Here is a 19,890-nt window from a genome sequence, read left to right on the forward strand (position 1 = left end):
CTGCAGTGTCTGTTTTGGAGTCACGCCGCTGTCAGTCTGTGGGGCTTCCCTGCATATCTCTGTATTGGAGTCACTGCACTGTATGTGTCTCTGGCTGTGGCCCTGTTTCTGTCTCTGCAGTGTCTGTGTTGGAGTCATGCTGCTGTCAGTCTGTGGGGCTTCCCTGCATATCTCTGCACTCTCTGTACTGCAGTCACTGCACTGTGTCTCTGGCTGTAGCCCTCTGCTTCTGTCTCCACAGTGGCTGTGTTGGAGTCACGCCACTGTCAGTCTGTGGGGCTTCCCTGCATATCTCTGTACTCTCTGTATTGGAGTCACTGCACTGTATGTGTCTCTGGCTGTGGCCCTGTGTCTGTCTTTGCAGTGTCTGTGTTGGACTCACGCTGCTGTCAGTCTGTGGGGCTTCCCTGCATATCTCTGCACTCTCTGTATTGGAGTCACTGCACTGTATGTGTCTCTGGCTGTAACCCTCTGCTTCTGCTCCACGGTGTCTGTGTTGGAGTCACGATGCTGTCAGTCTGTGGGGCTTCCCCGCATATCTCTGCCCTCTCTGTATTGGAGTCACTGAACCGTTTGTGTCTCTGGCTTTGGCCCTCTGCTTCTGTCTCTTCAGTGTCTGTGTTGGAGTCACGCAGCTGTCAGTCTGTGGGGCTTCCCTGCATATCTCTGTACTCTCTGTATTGGAGTCACTGCACTGTATGTGTCTCTGGCTGTGGCCCTGTGTCTGTCTTTGCAGTGTCTGTGTTGGACTCACGCTGCTGTCAGTCTGTGGGGCTTCCCTGCATATCTCTGCACTCTCTGTATTGGAGTCACTGCACTGTATGTGTCTCTGGCTGTAACCCTCTGCTTCTGCTCCACGGTGTCTGTGTTGGAGTCACGATGCTGTCAGTCTGTGGGGCTTCCCCGCATATCTCTGCCCTCTCTGTATTGGAGTCACTGAACCGTTTGTGTCTCTGGCTTTGGCCCTCTGCTTCTGTCTCTGCAGTGTCTGTGTTGGAGTCACGCAGCTGTCATTCTGTGGGTCTTCTCTACATGTCTCTGAACTCTCTGTATTGGAGTCACTGCACTGTTTGTGTCTCTGGCTGTGGCCCTGTTTCTGTTTCTACAGTGTCTGTGTTGGAGTCACGCTGCTGTCAGTCTGTGGTGCTCCCCTGCATATCTGTGCACTCTCTGTATTGGAGTCACTGCACTGTATGTGTCTCTGGCTGTGGCCCTCTGCTTCTGTTTCTGCAGTGTCTGTGTTGGAGTCACGCAGCTGTCAGTCTGTGGGGCTTCCCTGCATATCTCTGCACTCTCTGTACTGGAGTCACTGCACTGTATGTGTCTCTGGCTGTAGCCCTCTGCTTCTGTCTCCACAGTGACTGTGTTGGAGTCACACCACTGTCAGTCTGTGGGGCTTCCCTGCATATCTCTGTACTCTCTGTATTGGAGTCACTGCACTGTATGTGTCTTTGGCTGTGGCCCTGTGTCTGTCTCTGCAGTGTCTGTGTTGGACTCACGCTGCTGTCAGTCTGTGGGGCTTCCCTGCATATCTCTGCACTCTCTGTATTGGAGTCACTGCACTGTATGTGTCTCTGGCTGTAACCCTCTGCTTCTGTCTCTGCAGTGTCTGTGTCTCTGGTTGTGGCCCTGTTTCTATCTTTGCAGTGTCTGTGTTGGAGTCAGGATGCTGTCAGTCTATGGGGCTTCCCTGCACATCTCTGCACTCTCTGTATTGGAGTCACTGCACTGTATGTGTCTCTGGCTGTAACCCTCTGCTTCTGTCTCCACAGTGTCTGTGTTGGAGTCACGATGCTGTCAGTCTGTGGGGCGTCCCTGCATATCTCTGCCCTCTCTGTATTGGAGTCACTGAACCGTTTGTGTCTCTGGCTTTGGCCCTCTGCTTCTGTCTCTGCAGTGTCTGTGTTGGAGTCACGCAGCTGTCAGTCTGTGGGTCTTCTCTACATGTCTCTGAACTCTCTGTATTGGAGTCACTGCACTGTTTGTGTCTCTGGCTGTGGCCCTGTTTCTACAGTGTCTGTGTTGGAGTCACGCTGCTGTCAGTCTGTGGGGCTCCCCTGCATATCTCTGCACTCTCTGTATTGGAGTCACTGCACTGTCAGTGTCTCTGGCAGTGGCCCTCTGCTTCTGTTTCTGCAGTGTCTGTGTCAGAGTCACGCAGCTGTCAGTTTGTGGGGCTTCCCTGCATATCTCTGTATTGGAGTCACTGCACTGTATGTGTCTCTGGCTGTGGCCCTGTTTCTGTCTCTGCAGTGTCTGTTTTGGAGTCACACTGCTGTCAGTCTGTGGGGCTTCCCTGCATATCTCTGTATTGGAGTCACTGCACTGTATGTGTCTCTGGCTGTGGCCCTGTTTCTGTTTCTGCAGTGTCTGTGTTGGAGTCACGCTGCTGTCAGTCTGTTCGGCTTCCCTGCATATCTCTGCACTCTCTGTACTGGAGTCACTGCACTGTGTCTCTGGCTGTAGCCCTCTGCTTCTGTCTCCACAGTGACTGTGTTGGAGTCACGCCACTGTCAGTCTGTGGGGCTTCCCTGCATATCTCTGTACTCTCTGTATTGGAGTCACTGCACTGTATGTGTCTCTGGCTGTGGCCCTGTGTCTGTCTTTGCAGTGTCTGTGTTGGACTCACGCTGCTGTCAGTCTGTGGGGCTTCCCTGCATATCTCTGCACTCTCTGTATTGGAGTCACTGCACTGTATGTGTCTCTGGCTGTAACCCTCTGCTTCTGTCTCCACGGTGTCTGTGTTGGAGCCACGATGCTGTCAGTCTGTGGGGCTTCCCTGCATATCTCTGCCCTCTCTATATTGGAGTCACTGAACCGTTTGTGTCTCTGGCTTTGGCCCTCTGCTTCTGTCTTTGCAGTGTCTGTGTTGGACTCACGCTGCTGTCAGTCTGTGGGGCTTCCCTGCATATCTCTGCACTCTCTGTATTGGAGTCACTGCACTGTATGTGTCTCTGGCTGTAACCCTCTGCTTCTGTCTCCACGGTGTCTGTGTTGGAGTCACGCAGCTGTCAGTCTGTGGGTCTTCTCTACATGTCTCTGAAGTCTCTGTATTGGAGTCACTGCACTGTTTGTGTCTCTGGCTGTGGCCCTGTTTCTGTTTCTACAGTGTCTGTGTTGGAGTCACGCTGCTCTCAGTCTGTGGTGCTCCCCTGCATATCTCTGCACTCTCTGTATTGGAGTCACTGCACTGTCAGTGTCTCTGGCAGTGGCCCTCTGCTTCTGTTTCTGCAGTGTCTGTGTTGGGGTCACGCAGCTGTCAGTCTGTGGGACTTCCCTGCATATCTCTGTATTGGAGTCACTGCACTGTATGTGTCTCTGGCTGTGGCCCTGTTTCTGTCTCTGCAGTGTCTGTTTTGGAGTCACGCTGCTGTCAGTCTGTGGGGCTTCCCTGCATATCTCTGTATTGGAGTCACTGCACTGTATGTGTCTCGGGCTGTGACCATGTTTCTGTCTCTGCAGTGTCTGTGTTGGAGTCACGCTGCTGTCAGTCTGTGGGGCTTCCCTGCATATCTCTGCACTCTCTGTATTGGAGTCATTGTACTGTATGTGTATCTGGCTGTGGCCCTCTGCTTCTGTCTCCCCAGTGACTGTGTTGGAGTCACACCACTGTCAGTCTGTGGGGCTTCCCTGCATATCTCTGTATTGGAGTCACTGCACTGTATGTGTCTCTGGCTGTGGCCCTGTTTCTGTCTCTGCAGTGTCTGTTTTGGAGTCACGCTGCTGTCAGTCTGTGGGGCTTCCCTGCATATCTCTGTATTGGAGTCACTGCACTGTATGTGTCTCGGGCTGTGACCATGTTTCTGTCTCTGCAGTGTCTGTGTTGGAGTCACGCTGCTGTCAGTCTGTGGGGCTTCCCTGCATATCTCTGCACTCTCTGTATTGGAGTCATTGTACTGTATGTGTATCTGGCTGTAGCCCTCTGCTTCTGTCTCCACAGTGACTGTGTTGGAGTCACGCCACTGTCAGTCTGTGGGGCTTCCCTGCATATCTCTGTACTCTCTGTATTGGAGTCACTGCACTGTATGTGTCTTTGGCTGTGGCCCTGTGTCTGTCTCTGCAGTGTCTGTGTTGGACTCACGCTGCTGTCAGTCTGTGGGGCTTCCCTGCATATCTCTGCACTCTCTGTATTGGAGTCACTGCACTGTATGTGTCTCTGGCTGTAACCCTCTGCTTCTGTCTCTGCAGTGTCTGTGTCTCTGGTTGTGGCCCTGTTTCTATCTTTGCAGTGTCTGTGTTGGAGTCAGGATGCTGTCAGTCTATGGGGCTTCCCTGCACATCTCTGCACTCTCTGTATTGGAGTCACTGCACTGTATGTGTCTCTGGCTGTAACCCTCTGCTTCTGTCTCCACAGTGTCTGTGTTGGAGTCACGATGCTGTCAGTCTGTGGGGCTTCCCTGCATATCTCTGCCCTCTCTGTATTGGAGTCACTGAACCGTTTGTGTCTCTGGCTTTGGCCCTCTGCTTCTGTCTCTGCAGTGTCTGTGTTGGAGTCACGCAGCTGTCAGTCTGTGGGTCTTCTCTACATGTCTCTGAACTCTCTGTATTGGAGTCACTGCACTGTTTGTGTCTCTGGCTGTGGCCCTGTTTCTACAGTGTCTGTGTTGGAGTCACGCTGCTGTCAGTCTGTGGGGCTCCCCTGCATATCTCTGCACTCTCTGTATTGGAGTCACTGCACTGTCAGTGTCTCTGGCAGTGGCCCTCTGCTTCTGTTTCTGCAGTGTCTGTGTCAGAGTCACACAGCTGTCAGTTTGTGGGGCTTCCCTGCATATCTCTGTATTGGAGTCACTGCACTGTATGTGTCTCTGGCTGTGGCCCTGTTTCTGTCTCTGCAGTGTCTGTTTTGGAGTCACGCTGCTGTCAGTCTGTGGGGCTTCCCTGCATATCTCTGTATTGGAGTCACTGCACTGTATGTGTCTCTGGCTGTGGCCCTGTTTCTGTTTCTGCAGTGTCTGTGTTGGAGTCACGCTGCTGTCAGTCTGTTCGGCTTCCCTGCATATCTCTGCACTCTCTGTACTGGAGTCACTGCACTGTGTCTCTGGCTGTAGCCCTCTGCTTCTGTCTCCACAGTGACTGTGTTGGAGTCACGCCACTGTCAGTCTGTGGGGCTTCCCTGCATATCTCTGTACTCTCTGTATTGGAGTCACTGCACTGTATGTGTCTCTGGCTGTGGCCCTGTGTCTGTCTTTGCAGTGTCTGTGTTGGACTCACGCTGCTGTCAGTCTGTGGGGCTTCCCTGCATATCTCTGCACTCTCTGTATTGGAGTCACTGCACTGTATGTGTCTCTGGCTGTAACCCTCTGCTTCTGTCTCCACGGTGTCTGTGTTGGAGCCACGATGCTGTCAGTCTGTGGGGCTTCCCTGCATATCTCTGCCCTCTCTATATTGGAGTCACTGAACCGTTTGTGTCTCTGGCTTTGGCCCTCTGCTTCTGTCTTTGCAGTGTCTGTGTTGGACTCACGCTGCTGTCAGTCTGTGGGGCTTCCCTGCATATCTCTGCACTCTCTGTATTGGAGTCACTGCACTGTATGTGTCTCTGGCTGTAACCCTCTGCTTCTGTCTCCACGGTGTCTGTGTTGGAGTCACGCAGCTGTCAGTCTGTGGGTCTTCTCTACATGTCTCTGAAGTCTCTGTATTGGAGTCACTGCACTGTTTGTGTCTCTGGCTGTGGCCCTGTTTCTGTTTCTACAGTGTCTGTGTTGGAGTCACGCTGCTCTCAGTCTGTGGTGCTCCCCTGCATATCTCTGCACTCTCTGTATTGGAGTCACTGCACTGTCAGTGTCTCTGGCAGTGGCCCTCTGCTTCTGTTTCTGCAGTGTCTGTGTTGGGGTCACGCAGCTGTCAGTCTGTGGGACTTCCCTGCATATCTCTGTATTGGAGTCACTGCACTGTATGTGTCTCTGGCTGTGGCCCTGTTTCTGTCTCTGCAGTGTCTGTTTTGGAGTCACGCTGCTGTCAGTCTGTGGGGCTTCCCTGCATATCTCTGTATTGGAGTCACTGCACTGTATGTGTCTCGGGCTGTGACCATGTTTCTGTCTCTGCAGTGTCTGTGTTGGAGTCACGCTGCTGTCAGTCTGTGGGGCTTCCCTGCATATCTCTGCACTCTCTGTATTGGAGTCATTGTACTGTATGTGTATCTGGCTGTGGCCCTCTGCTTCTGTCTCCCCAGTGACTGTGTTGGAGTCACACCACTGTCAGTCTGTGGGGCTTCCCTGCATATCTCTGTATTGGAGTCACTGCACTGTATGTGTCTCTGGCTGTGGCCCTGTTTCTGTCTCTGCAGTGTCTGTTTTGGAGTCACGCTGCTGTCAGTCTGTGGGGCTTCCCTGCATATCTCTGTATTGGAGTCACTGCACTGTATGTGTCTCGGGCTGTGACCATGTTTCTGTCTCTGCAGTGTCTGTGTTGGAGTCACGCTGCTGTCAGTCTGTGGGGCTTCCCTGCATATCTCTGCACTCTCTGTATTGGAGTCATTGTACTGTATGTGTATCTGGCTGTAGCCCTCTGCTTCTGTCTCCACAGTGACTGTGTTGGAGTCACGCCACTGTCAGTCTGTGGGGCTTCCCTGCATATCTCTGTACTCTCTGTATTGGAGTCACTGCACTGTATGTGTCTTTGGCTGTGGCCCTGTGTCTGTCTCTGCAGTGTCTGTGTTGGACTCACGCTGCTGTCAGTCTGTGGGGCTTCCCTGCATATCTCTGCACTCTCTGTATTGGAGTCACTGCACTGTATGTGTCTCTGGCTGTAACCCTCTGCTTCTGTCTCTGCAGTGTCTGTGTCTCTGGTTGTGGCCCTGTTTCTATCTTTGCAGTGTCTGTGTTGGAGTCAGGATGCTGTCAGTCTATGGGGCTTCCCTGCACATCTCTGCACTCTCTGTATTGGAGTCACTGCACTGTATGTGTCTCTGGCTGTAACCCTCTGCTTCTGTCTCCACAGTGTCTGTGTTGGAGTCACGATGCTGTCAGTCTGTGGGGCTTCCCTGCATATCTCTGCCCTCTCTGTATTGGAGTCACTGAACCGTTTGTGTCTCTGGCTTTGGCCCTCTGCTTCTGTCTCTGCAGTGTCTGTGTTGGAGTCACGCAGCTGTCAGTCTGTGGGTCTTCTCTACATGTCTCTGAACTCTCTGTATTGGAGTCACTGCACTGTTTGTGTCTCTGGCTGTGGCCCTGTTTCTACAGTGTCTGTGTTGGAGTCACGCTGCTGTCAGTCTGTGGGGCTCCCCTGCATATCTCTGCACTCTCTGTATTGGAGTCACTGCACTGTCAGTGTCTCTGGCAGTGGCCCTCTGCTTCTGTTTCTGCAGTGTCTGTGTCAGAGTCACGCTGCTGTCAGTCTGTTCGGCTTCCCTGCATATCTCTGCACTCTCTGTATTGGAGTCACTGCACTGTATGTGTCTCTGGCTGTGGCCCTGTTTCTGTCTCTGCAGTGTCTGTTTTGGAGTCACGCTGCTGTCAGTCTGTGGGGCTTCCCTGCATATCTCTGTATTGGAGTCACTGCACTGTATGTGTCTCGGGCTGTGACCATGTTTCTGTCTCTGCAGTGTCTGTGTTGGAGTCACGCTGCTGTCAGTCTGTGGGGCTTCCCTGCATATCTCTGCACTCTCTGTATTGGAGTCATTGTACTGTATGTGTATCTGGCTGTGGCCCTCTGCTTCTGTCTCCCCAGTGACTGTGTTGGAGTCACACCACTGTCAGTCTGTGGGGCTTCCCTGCATATCTCTGTATTGGAGTCACTGCACTGTATGTGTCTCTGGCTGTGGCCCTGTTTCTGTCTCTGCAGTGTCTGTGCTGGAGTCACGCCACTGCCAGTCTTGGGGGGGGGGGGGTTTCCTGCATATCTCTGCACTCTCTATATTGGAGTCACTGCACTGTAGGTGTCTCTGGCTTTGGCCTGTTTCTGTCTCTGCAGTCTCTGTGTTGGAGTCACGCTGCTGTCAGTCTGTGGGGCTTCCTTGCATATCTCTGTGCTCTCTGTATTGGAGTCACTGCACTGTATGTGTCTCTGGCTGTGGCCCTCTGCTTCTGTTTCTGCAGTGTCTGTGTTGGAGTCACGCAGCTGTCAGTCTGTGGGGCTTCCCTGCATATCTCTGCACCCTCTGTACTGGAGTCACTGCACTGTATGTGTCTCTGGCTGTGGCTCTCTGCTTCTGACTCTGCAGTGTCTGTGCTGGAGTCACGCCACTGCCAGTCTTGGGGGGGGGGGTTTCCTGCATATCTCTGCACTCTCTGTATTGGAGTCACTGCACTGTATGTGTCTCGGGCTGTGACCATGTTTCTGTCTCTGCAGTGTCTGTGTTGGAGTCACGCTGCTGTCAGTCTGTGGGGCTTCCCTGCATATCTCTGCACTCTCTGTATTGGAGTCATTGTACTGTATGTGTATCTGGCTGTAGCCCTCTGCTTCTGTCTCCACAGTGACTGTGTTGGAGTCACGCCACTGTCAGTCTGTGGGGCTTCCCTGCATATCTCTGTACTCTCTGTATTGGAGTCACTGCACTGTATGTGTCTTTGGCTGTGGCCCTGTGTCTGTCTCTGCAGTGTCTGTGTTGGACTCACGCTGCTGTCAGTCTGTGGGGCTTCCCTGCATATCTCTGCACTCTCTGTATTGGAGTCACTGCACTGTATGTGTCTCTGGCTGTAACCCTCTGCTTCTGTCTCTGCAGTGTCTGTGTCTCTGGTTGTGGCCCTGTTTCTATCTTTGCAGTGTCTGTGTTGGAGTCAGGATGCTGTCAGTCTATGGGGCTTCCCTGCACATCTCTGCACTCTCTGTATTGGAGTCACTGCACTGTATGTGTCTCTGGCTGTAACCCTCTGCTTCTGTCTCCACAGTGTCTGTATTGGAGTCACGATGCTGTCAGTCTGTGGGGCTTCCCTGCATATCTCTGCCCTCTCTGTATTGGAGTCACTGAACCGTTTGTGTCTCTGGCTTTGGCCCTCTGCTTCTGTCTCTGCAGTGTCTGTGTTGGAGTCACGCAGCTGTCAGTCTGTGGGTCTTCTCTACATGTCTCTGAACTCTCTGTATTGGAGTCACTGCACTGTTTGTGTCTCTGGCTGTGGCCCTGTTTCTACAGTGTCTGTGTTGGAGTCACGCTGCTGTCAGTCTGTGGGGCTCCCCTGCATATCCCTGCACTCTCTGTATTGGAGTCACTGCACTGTCAGTGTCTCTGGCAGTGGCCCTCTGCTTCTGTTTCTGCAGTGTCTGTGTCAGAGTCACGCAGCTGTCAGTTTGTGGGGCTTCCCTGCATATCTCTGTATTGGAGTCACTGCACTGTATGTGTCTCTGGCTGTGGCCCTGTTTCTGTCTCTGCAGTGTCTGTTTTGGAGTCACGCTGCTGTCAGTCTGTGGGGCTTCCCTGCATATCTCTGTATTGGAGTCACTGCACTGTATGTGTCTCTGGCTGTGGCCCTGTTTCTGTTTCTGCAGTGTCTGTGTTGGAGTCACGCTGCTGTCAGTCTGTTCGGCTTCCCTGCATATCTCTGCACTCTCTGTACTGGAGTCACTGCACTGTGTCTCTGGCTGTAGCCCTCTGCTTCTGTCTCCACAGTGACTGTGTTGGAGTCACGCCACTGTCAGTCTGTGGGGCTTCCCTGCATATCTCTGTACTCTCTGTATTGGAGTCACTGCACTGTATGTGTCTCTGGCTGTGGCCCTGTGTCTGTCATTGCAGTGTCTGTGTTGGACTCACGCTGCTGTCAGTCTGTGGGGCTTCCCTGCATATCTCTGTATTGGAGTCACTGCACTGTATGTGTCTCTGGCTGTGGCCCTGTTTCTGTTTCTGCAGTGTCTGTGTTGGAGTCACGCTGCTGTCAGTCTGTTCGGCTTCCCTGCATATCTCTGCACTCTCTGTACTGGAGTCACTGCACTGTGTCTCTGGCTGTAGCCCTCTGCTTCTGTCTCCACAGTGACTGTGTTGGAGTCACGCCACTGTCAGTCTGTGGGGCTTCCCTGCATATCTCTGTACTCTCTGTATTGGAGTCACTGCACTGTATGTGTCTCTGGCTGTGGCCCTGTGTCTGTCATTGCAGTGTCTGTGTTGGACTCAAGCTGCTGTCAGTCTGTGGGGCTTCCCTGCATATCTCTGCACTCTCTGTATTGGAGTCACTGCACTGTATGTGTCTCTGGCTGTAACCCTCTGCTTCTGTCTCCACGGTGTCTGTGTTGGAGCCACGATGCTGTCAGTCTGTGGGGCTTCCCTGCATATCTCTGCCCTCTCTATATTGGAGTCACTGAACCGTTTGTGTCTCTGGCTTTGGCCCTCTGCTTCTGTCTTTGCAGTGTCTGTGTTGGACTCACGCTGCTGTCAGTCTGTGGGGCTTCCCTGCATATCTCTGCACTCTCTGTATTGGAGTCACTGCACTGTATGTGTCTCTGGCTGTAACCCTCTGCTTCTGTCTCCACGGTGTCTGTGTTGGAGTCACGCAGCTGTCAGTCTGTGGGTCTTCTCTACATGTCTCTGAAGTCTCTGTATTGGAGTCACTGCACTGTTTGTGTCTCTGGCTGTGGCCCTGTTTCTGTTTCTACAGTGTCTGTGTTGGAGTCACGCTGCTCTCAGTCTGTGGTGCTCCCCTGCATATCTCTGCACTCTCTGTATTGGAGTCACTGCACTGTCAGTGTCTCTGGCAGTGGCCCTCTGCTTCTGTTTCTGCAGTGTCTGTGTTGGGGTCACGCAGCTGTCAGTCTGTGGGGCTTCCCTGCATATCTCTGTATTGGAGTCACTGCACTGTATGTGTCTCTGGCTGTGGCCCTGTTTCTGTCTCTGCAGTGTCTGTTTTGGAGTCACGCTGCTGTCAGTCTGTGGGGCTTCCCTGCATATCTCTGTATTGGAGTCACTGCACTGTATGTGTCTCGGGCTGTGACCATGTTTCTGTCTCTGCAGTGTCTGTGTTGGAGTCACGCTGCTGTCAGTCTGTGGGGCTTCCCTGCATATCTCTGCACTCTCTGTATTGGAGTCATTGTACTGTATGTGTATCTGGCTGTGGCCCTCTGCTTCTGTCTCCCCAGTGACTGTGTTGGAGTCACACCACTGTCAGTCTGTGGGGCTTCCCTGCATATCTCTGTATTGGAGTCACTGCACTGTATGTGTCTCTGGCTGTGGCCCTGTTTCTGTCTCTGCAGTGTCTGTGCTGGAGTCACGCCACTGCCAGTCTTGGGGGGGGGGTTTCCTGCATATCTCTGCACTCTCTATATTGGAGTCACTGCACTGTAGGTGTCTCTGGCTTTGGCCTGTTTCTGTCTCTGCAGTCTCTGTGTTGGAGTCACGCTGCTGTCAGTCTGTGGGGCTTCCTTGCATATCTCTGTGCTCTCTGTATTGGAGTCACTGCACTGTATGTGTCTCTGGCTGTGGCCCTCTGCTTCTGTTTCTGCAGTGTCTGTGTTGGAGTCACGCAGCTGTCAGTCTGTGGGGCTTCCCTGCATATCTCTGCACCCTCTGTACTGGAGTCACTGCACTGTATGTGTCTCTGGCTGTGGCTCTCTGCTTCTGACTCTGCAGTGTCTGTGCTGGAGTCACGCCACTGCCAGTCTTGGGGGGGGGGTTTCCTGCATATCTCTGCACTCTCTGTATTGGAGTCACTGCACTGTATGTGTCTCTGGCTTTGGCCTGTTTCTGTCTCTGCAGTCTCTGTGTTGGAGTCACGCTGCTGTCAGTCTGTGGGGCTTCCTTGCATATCTCTTTGCTCTCTGTATTGGAGTCACTGCACTGTATGTGTCTCTGGCTGTGGCCCTCTGCTTCTGTTTCTGCAGTGTCTGTGTTGGAGTCACGCAGCTGTCAGTCTGTGGGGCTTCCCTGCATATCTCTGCACTCTCTGTACTGGAGTCACTGCACTGTATGTGTCTCTGGCTGTAGCCCTCTGCTTCTGTCTCCACAGTGACTGTGTTGGAGTCACGCCACTGTCAGTCTGTGGGGCTTCCCTGCATATCTCTGTACTCTCTGTATTGGAGTCACTGCACCGTTTGTGTCTCTGGCTGTGGCCCTGTTTCTGTTTCTACAGTGTCTGTGTTGGAGTCACGCTGCTGTCAGTCTGTGGGGCTCCCCTGCATATCTCTGCACTCTCTGTATTGGAGTCACTGCACTGTCAGTGTCTCTGGCAGTGGCCCTCTGCTTCTGTTTCTGCAGTGTCTTTGTTGGACTCACGCTGCTGTCAGTCTGTGGGGCTTCCCTGCATATCTCTGCACTCTCTGTATTGGAGTCACTGCACCGTTTGTGTCTCTGGCTGTGGCCCTGTTTCTGAGTCTACAGTGTCTGTGTTGGAGGCACGCTGCTGTCAGTCTGTGGGGCTCCCCTGCATATCTCTGCACTCTCTGTACTGGAGTCACTGCACTGTATGTGTCTCTGGCTGTAGCCCTCTGCTTCTGTCTCCACAGTGACTGTGTTGGAGTCACGCCACTGTCAGTCTGTGGGGCTTCCCTGCATATCTCTGTACTCTCTGTATTGGAGTCACTGCACCGTTTGTGTCTCTGGCTGTGGCCCTGTTTCTGTCTTTGCAGTGTCTGTGTTGGACTCACGCTGCTGTCAGTCTGTGGGGCTTCCCTGCATATCTCTGCACTCTCTGTATTGGAGTCACTGCACCGTTTGTGTCTCTGGCTGTGGCCCTGTTTCTGTTTCTACAGTGTCTGTGTTGGAGTCACGCTGCTGTCAGTCTGTGGGGCTTCCCTGCATATCTCTGTGCTCTCTGTATTGGAGTCACTGCACTGTATGTGTCTCTGGCTGTGGCCCTGTTTCTGTCTCTGCAGTGTCTGTGTTGGAGTCATGCTGCTGTCAGTCTGTGGGGCATCCCTGCATGTCTCTGTATTGGCATCACTGCACTGTACGTGTCTCTGGCTGTTGCCCTCTGCTTCTGTCTCTGCAGTGTCTGTGTTGGAGTCACGCAGCTGTCAGTCTGTGAGGCTTCCTTGCATGTCTCTGCACTCTCTGTATTGGAGTCACTGCACTGTATGTGTCTCTGGCTGTGGCCCTCTGCTTCTGTCTCTGCCGTGTGTGTGTTGGAGTCACGCAGCTGTCAGTCTGTGAGGCTTCCTTGCATGTCTCTGCACTCTCTGTATTGGAGTCACTGCACTGTATGTGTCTCTGGCTGTGGCCCTCTGCTTCTGTCTCTGCCGTGTCTGTGTTGGAGTCACGCAGCTGTCAGTCTGTGGGTCTTCTCTAAATGTCTCTGAACTCTCTGTATTGGAGTCACTGCACTGTATGTGTCTCTGGCTGTGGCCCTGTTTCTGTCTCTGCAGTGTCTGTGTTGGAGTCACGCTGCTGTCAGTCTGTGGGTCTTCTCTAAATGTCTCTGAACTCTCTGTATTGGAGTCACTGCACTGTATGTGTCTCTGGCTGTGGCCCTGTTTCTGTCTCTGCAGTGTCTGTTTTGGAGTCACGCCGCTGTCAGTCTGTGGGGCTTCCCTGCATATCTCTGTATTGGAGTCACTGCACTGTATGTGTCTCTGGCTGTGGCCCTGTTTCTGTCTCTGCAGTGTCTGTGTTGGAGTCACGCTGCTGTCAGTCTGTGGGGCTTCCCTGCATATCTTTGCACTCTCTGTACTGGAGTCACTGCACTGTGTCTCTGGCTGTAGCCCTCTGCTTCTGTCTCCACAGTGGCTGTGTTGGAGTCACGCCACTGTCAGTCTGTGGGGCTTCCCTGCATTTCTCTGTACTCTCTGTATTGGAGTCACTGCACTGTATGTGTCTTTGGCTGTGGCCCTGTGTCTGTCTCTGCAGTGTCTGTGTTGGACTCACGCTGCTGTCAGTCTGTGGGGCTTCCCTGCATATCTCTGTACTCTCTGTATTGGAGTCACTGCACTGTATGTGTCTCTGGCTGTGGCCCTGTGTCTGTCTTTGCAGTGTCTGTGTTGGACTCACGCTGCTGTCAGTCTGTGGGGCTTCCCTGCATATCTCTGCACTCTCTGTATTGGAGTCACTGCACTGTATGTGTCTCTGGCTGTAACCCTCTGCTTTTGCTCCACGGTGTCTGTGTTGGAGTCACGATGCTGTCAGTCTGTGGGGCTTCCCCGCATATCTCTGCCCTCTCTGTATTGGAGTCACTGAACCGTTTGTGTCTCTGGCTTTGGCCCTCTGCTTCTGTCTCTGCAGTGTCTGTGTTGGAGTCACGCAGCTGTCAGTCTGTGGGTCTTCTCTACATGTCTCTGAACTCTCTGTATTGGAGTCACTGCACTGTTTGTGTCTCTGGCTGTGGCCCTGTTTCTGTTTTTTACAGTGTCTGTGTTGGAGTCACGCTGCTGTCAGTCTGTGGTGCTCCCCTGCATATCTCTGCACTCTCTGTATTGGAGTCACTGCACTGTATGTGTCTCTGGCTGTGGCCCTCTGCTTCTGTTTCTGCAGTGTCTGTGTTGGAGTCACGCAGCTGTCAGTCTGTGGGGCTTCCCTGCATATCTCTGCAATCTCTGTACTGGAGTCACTGCATGGTATGTGTCTCTGGCTGTAGCCCTCTGCTTCTGTCTCCACAGTGACTGTGTTGGAGTCACGCCACTGTCAGTCTGTGGGGCTTCCCTGCATATCTCTGTACTCTCTGTATTGGAGTCACTGCACTGTATGTGTCTTTGGCTGTGGCCCTGTGTCTGTCTCTGCAGTGTCTGTGTTGGACTCACGCTGCTGTCAGTCTGTGGGGCTTCCCTGCATATCTCTGCACTCTCTGTATTGGAGTCACTGCACTGTATGTGTCTCTGGCTGTAACCCTCTGCTTCTGTCTCTGCAGTGTCTGTGTCTCTGGTTGTGGCCCTGTTTCTATCTTTGCAGTGTCTGTGTTGGAGTCAGGATGCTGTCAGTCTGTGGGGCTTCCCTGCACATCTCTGCACTCTCTGTATTGGAGTCACTGCACTGTATGTGTCTCTGGCTGTAACCCTCTGCTTCTGTCTCCACAGTGTCTGTGTTGGAGTCACGATGCTGTCAGTCTGTGGGGCTTCCCTGCATATCTCTGCCCTCTCTGTATTGGAGTCACTGAACCGTTTGTGTCTCTGGCTGTGGCCCTGTTTCTGTTTCTACAGTGTCTGTGTTGGAGTCACGCTGCTGTCAGTCTGTGGGGCTTCCCTGCATATCTCTGCACTCTCTGTATTGGAGTCACTGCACCGTTTGTGTCTCTGGCTGTGGCCCTGTTTCTGTTTCTACAGTGTCTGTGTTGGAGTCACGCTGCTGTCAGTCTGTGGGGCTCCCCTGCATATCTCTGCACTCTCTGTACTGGAGTCACTGCACTGTATGTGTCTCTGGCTGTAGCCCTCTGCTTTTGTCTCCACAGTGACTGTGTTGGAGTCACGCCACTGTCAGTCTGTGGGGCTTCCCTGCATATCTCTGTACTCTCTGTATTGGAGTCACTGCACCGTTTGTGTCTCTGGCTGTGGCCCTGTTTCTGTCTTTGCAGTGTCTGTGTTGGACTCACGCTGCTGTCAGTCTGTGGGGCTTCCCTGCATATCTCTGCACTCTCTGTATTGGAGTCACTGCACCGTTTGTGTCTCTGGCTGTGGCCCTGTTTCTGTTTCTACAGTGTCTGTGTTGGAGTCACGCTGCTGTCAGTCTGTGGGGCTTCCCTGCATATCTCTGTGCTCTCTGTATTGGAGTCACTGCACTGTATGTGTCTCTGGCTGTGGCCCTGTTTCTGTCTCTGCAGTGTCTGTGTTGGAGTCACGCTGCTGTCAGTCTGTGGGGCATCCCTGCATGTCTCTGTATTGGCATCACTGCACTGTACGTGTCTCTGGCTGTTGCCCTCTGCTTCTGTCTCTGCAGTGTCTGTGTTGGAGTCACGCAGCTGTCAGTCTGTGAGGCTTCCTTGCATGTCTCTGCACTCTCTGTATTGGAGTCACTGCACTGTATGTGTCTCTGGCTGTGGCCCTCTGCTTCTGTCTCTGCCGTGTCTGTGTTGGAGTCACACAGCTGTCAGTCTGTGAGGCTTCCTTGCATGTCTCTGCACTCTCTGTATTGGAGTCACTGCACTGTATGTGTCTCTGGCTGTGGCCCTCTGCTTCTGTCTCTGCCGTGTCTGTGTTGGAGTCACGCAGCTGTCAGTCTGTGGGTCTTCTCTAAATGTCTCTGAACTCTCTGTATTGGAGTCACTGCACTGTATGTGTCTCTGGCTGTGGCCCTGTTTCTGTCTCTGCAGTGTCTGTGTTGGAGTCACGCTGCTGTCAGTCTGTGGGTCTTCTCTAAATGTCTCTGAACTCTCTGTATTGGAGTCACTGCACTGTATGTGTCTCTGGCTGTGGCCCTGTTTCTGTCTCTGCAGTGTCTGTTTTGGAGTCACGCCGCTGTCAGTCTGTGGGGCTTCCCTGCATATCTCTGTATTGGAGTCACTGCACTGTATGTGTCTCTGGCTGTGGCCCTGTTTCTGTCTCTGCAGTGTCTGTGTTGGAGTCACGCTGCTGTCAGTCTGTGGGGCTTCCCTGCATATCTCTGCACTCTCTGTACTGGAGTCACTGCACTGTGTCTCTGGCTGTAGCCCTCTGCTTCTGTCTCCACAGTGGCTGTGTTGGAGTCACGCCACTGTCAGTCTGTGGGGCTTCCCTGCATATCTCTGTACTCTCTGTATTGAAGTCACTGCACTGTATGTGTCTTTGGCTGTGGCCCTGTGTCTGTCTCTGCAGTGTCTGTGTTGGACTCACGCTGCTGTCAGTCTGTGGGGCTTCCCTGCATATCTCTGTACTCTCTGTATTGGAGTCACTGCACTGTATGTGTCTCTGGCTGTGGCCCTGTGTCTGTCTTTGCAGTGTCTGTGTTGGACTCACGCTGCTGTCAGTCTGTGGGGCTTCCCTGCATATCTCTGCACTCTCTGTATTGGAGTCACTGCACTGTATGTGTCTCTGGCTGTAACCCTCTGCTTTTGCTCCACGGTGTCTGTGTTGGAGTCACGATGCTGTCAGTCTGTGGGGCTTCCCCGCATATCTCTGCCCTCTCTGTATTGGAGTCACTGAACCGTTTGTGTCTCTGGCTTTGGCCCTCTGCTTCTGTCTCTGCGGTGTCTGTGTTGGAGTCACGCAGCTGTCAGTCTGTGGGTCTTCTCTACATGTCTCTGAACTCTCTGTATTTGAGTCACTGCACTGTTTGTGTCTCTGGCTGTGGCCCTGTTTCTGTTTTTTACAGTGTCTGTGTTGGAGTCACGCTGCTGTCAGTCTGTGGTGCTCCCCTGCATATCTCTGCACTCTCTGTATTGGAGTCACTGCACTGTATGTGTCTCTGGCTGTGGCCCTCTGCTTCTGTTTCTGCAGTGTCTGTGTTGGAGTCACGCAGCTGTCAGTCTGTGGGGCTTCCCTGCATATCTCTGCACTCTCTGTACTGGAGTCACTGCATGGTATGTGTCTCTGGCTGTAGCCCTCTGCTTCTGTCTCCACAGTGACTGTGTTGGAGTCACGCCACTGTCAGTCTGTGGGGCTTCCCTGCATATCTCTGTACTCTCTGTATTGGAGTCACTGCACTGTATGTGTCTTTGGCTGTGGCCCTGTGTCTGTCTCTGCAGTGTCTGTGTTGGACTCACGCTGCTGTCAGTCTGTGGGGCTTCCCTGCATATCTCTGCACTCTCTGTATTGGAGTCACTGCACTGTATGTGTCTCTGGCTGTAACCCTCTGCTTCTGTCTCTGCAGTGTCTGTGTCTCTGGTTGTGGCCCTGTTTCTATCTTTGCAGTGTCTGTGTTGGAGTCAGGATGCTGTCAGTCTGTGGGGCTTCCCTGCACATCTCTGCACTCTCTGTATTGGAGTCACTGCACTGTATGTGTCTCTGGCTGTAACCCTCTGCTTCTGTCTCCACAGTGTCTGTGTTGGAGTCACGATGCTGTCAGTCTGTGGGGCTTCCCTGCATATCTCTGCCCTCTCTGTATTGGAGTCACTGAACCGTTTGTGTCTCTGGCTTTGGCCCTCTGCTTCTGTCTCTGGAGTGTCTGTGTTGAAGTCACACAGCTGTCAGTCTGTGGGTCTTCTCTACATGTCTCTGAACTCTCTGTATTGGAGTCACTGCACTGTTTGTGTCTCTGGCTGTGGCCCTGTTTCTACAGTGTCTGTGTTGGAGTCACGCTGCTGTCAGTCTGTGGGGCTCCCCTGCATATCTCTGCACTCTCTGTATTGGAGTCACTGCACTGTCAGTGTCTCTGGCAGTGGCCCTCTGCTTCTGTTTCTGCAGTGTCTGTGTCGGAGTCACGCAGCTGTCAGTTTGTGGGGCTTCCCTGCATATCTCTGTATTGGAGTCACTGCACTGTATGTGTCTCTGGCTGTGGCCCTGTTTCTGTCTCTGCAGTGTCTGTTTTGGAGTCACGCTGCTGTCAGTCTGTGGGGCTTCCCTGCATATCTCTGTATTAGAGTCACTGCACTGTATGTGTCTCTGGCTGTGGCCCTGTTTCTGTCTCTGCAGTGTCTGTGTTGGAGTCACGCTGCTGTCAGTCTGTGGGGCTTCCCTGCATATCTCTGCACTCTCTGTACTGGAGTCACTGCACTGTGTCTCTGGCTGTAGCCCTCTGCTTCTGTCTCCACAGTGACTGTGTTGGAGTCACGCCACTGTCAGTCTGTGGGGCTTCCCTGCATATCTCTGTACTCTCTGCATTGGAGTCACTGCACTGTATGTGTCTCTGGCTGTGGCCCTGTGTCTGTCTTTGCAGTGTCTGTGTTGGACTCACGCTGCTGTCAGTCTGTGGGACTTCCCTGCATATCTCTGCACTCTCTGTATTGGAGTCACTGCACTGTATGTGTCTCTGGCTGTAACCCTCTGCTTCTGTCTCCACGGTGTCTGTGTTGGAGCCACAATGCTGTCAGTCTGTGGGGCTTCCCTGCATATCTCTGCCCTCTCTGTATTGGAGTCACTGCACTGTCAGTGTCTCTGGCAGTGGCCCTCTGCTTCTGTTTCTGCAGTGTCTGTGTTGGAGTCACGCAGCTGTCAGTCTGTGGGGCTTCCCTCCATATCTCTGTATTGGAGTCACTGCACTGTATGTGTCTCTGGCTGTGGCCCTGTTTCTGTCTCTGCAGTGTCTGTTTTGGAGTCACGCTGCTGTCAGTCTGTGGGGCTTCCCTGCATATCTCTGTATTGGAGTCACTGCACTGTATGTGTCTCGGGCTGTGACCCTGTTTCTGTCTCTGCAGTGTCTGTTTTGGAGTCACGCTGCTGTCAGTCTGTGGGGCTTCCCTGCATATCTCTGTATTGGAGTCACTGCACTGTATGTGTCTCTGGCTGTGGCCCTCTTTCTTTCTCTGCAGTGTCTGTGTTGGAGTCACGCTGCAGTCAGTCTGTGGGGCTTCCCTGCATATCTCTGCACTCTCTGTACTGGAGTTACTGCACTGTATGTGTCTCTGGCTGTGGCCCTCTGCTTCTGACTCTGCAGTGTCTGTGTTAGAGTCACGCCACTGCCAGTCTTGGGGGGGTTTCCTGCATATCTCCGTACTCTCTGTATTGGAGTCACTGCACTGTATGTGTCTCGGGGTGTGACCCTGTTTCTGTCTCTGCAGTGTCTGTGTTGGAGTCACGCTGCTGTCAGTCTGTGGGGCTTTCCTGCATATCTCTGCACTCTCTGTACTGGAGTCACTGCACTGTGTCTCTGGCTGTAGCCCTCTGCTTCTGTCTCCACAGTGACTGTGTTGGAGTCACGCCACTGTCAGTCTGTGGGGCTTCCCTGCATATCTCTGTACTCTCTGTATTGGAGTCACTGCACTGTATGTTTCTCTGGCTGTGGCCCTGTGTCTGTCTTTGCAGTGTCTGTGTTGGACTCACGCCACTGCCAGTCTTGGGGGGTGGGGGGGTTTCCTGCATATCTCTGCACTCTCTGTATTGGAGTCACTGCACTGTATGTGTCTCTGGCTGTAACCCTCTGCTTCTGTCTCCACGGTGTCTGTGTTGGAGTCACAATGCTGTCAGTCTGTGGGGCTTCCCTGCATATCTCTGCCCTCTCTGTATTGGAGTCACTGAACCGTTTGTGTCTCTGGCTTTGGC

This window comes from Ambystoma mexicanum, chromosome 13, assembly GCF_040938575.1.
Source record: "Ambystoma mexicanum isolate Mex_15411 chromosome 13, UKY_AmexF1_1, whole genome shotgun sequence".
NCBI lineage: Eukaryota > Metazoa > Chordata > Amphibia > Caudata > Ambystomatidae > Ambystoma > Ambystoma mexicanum.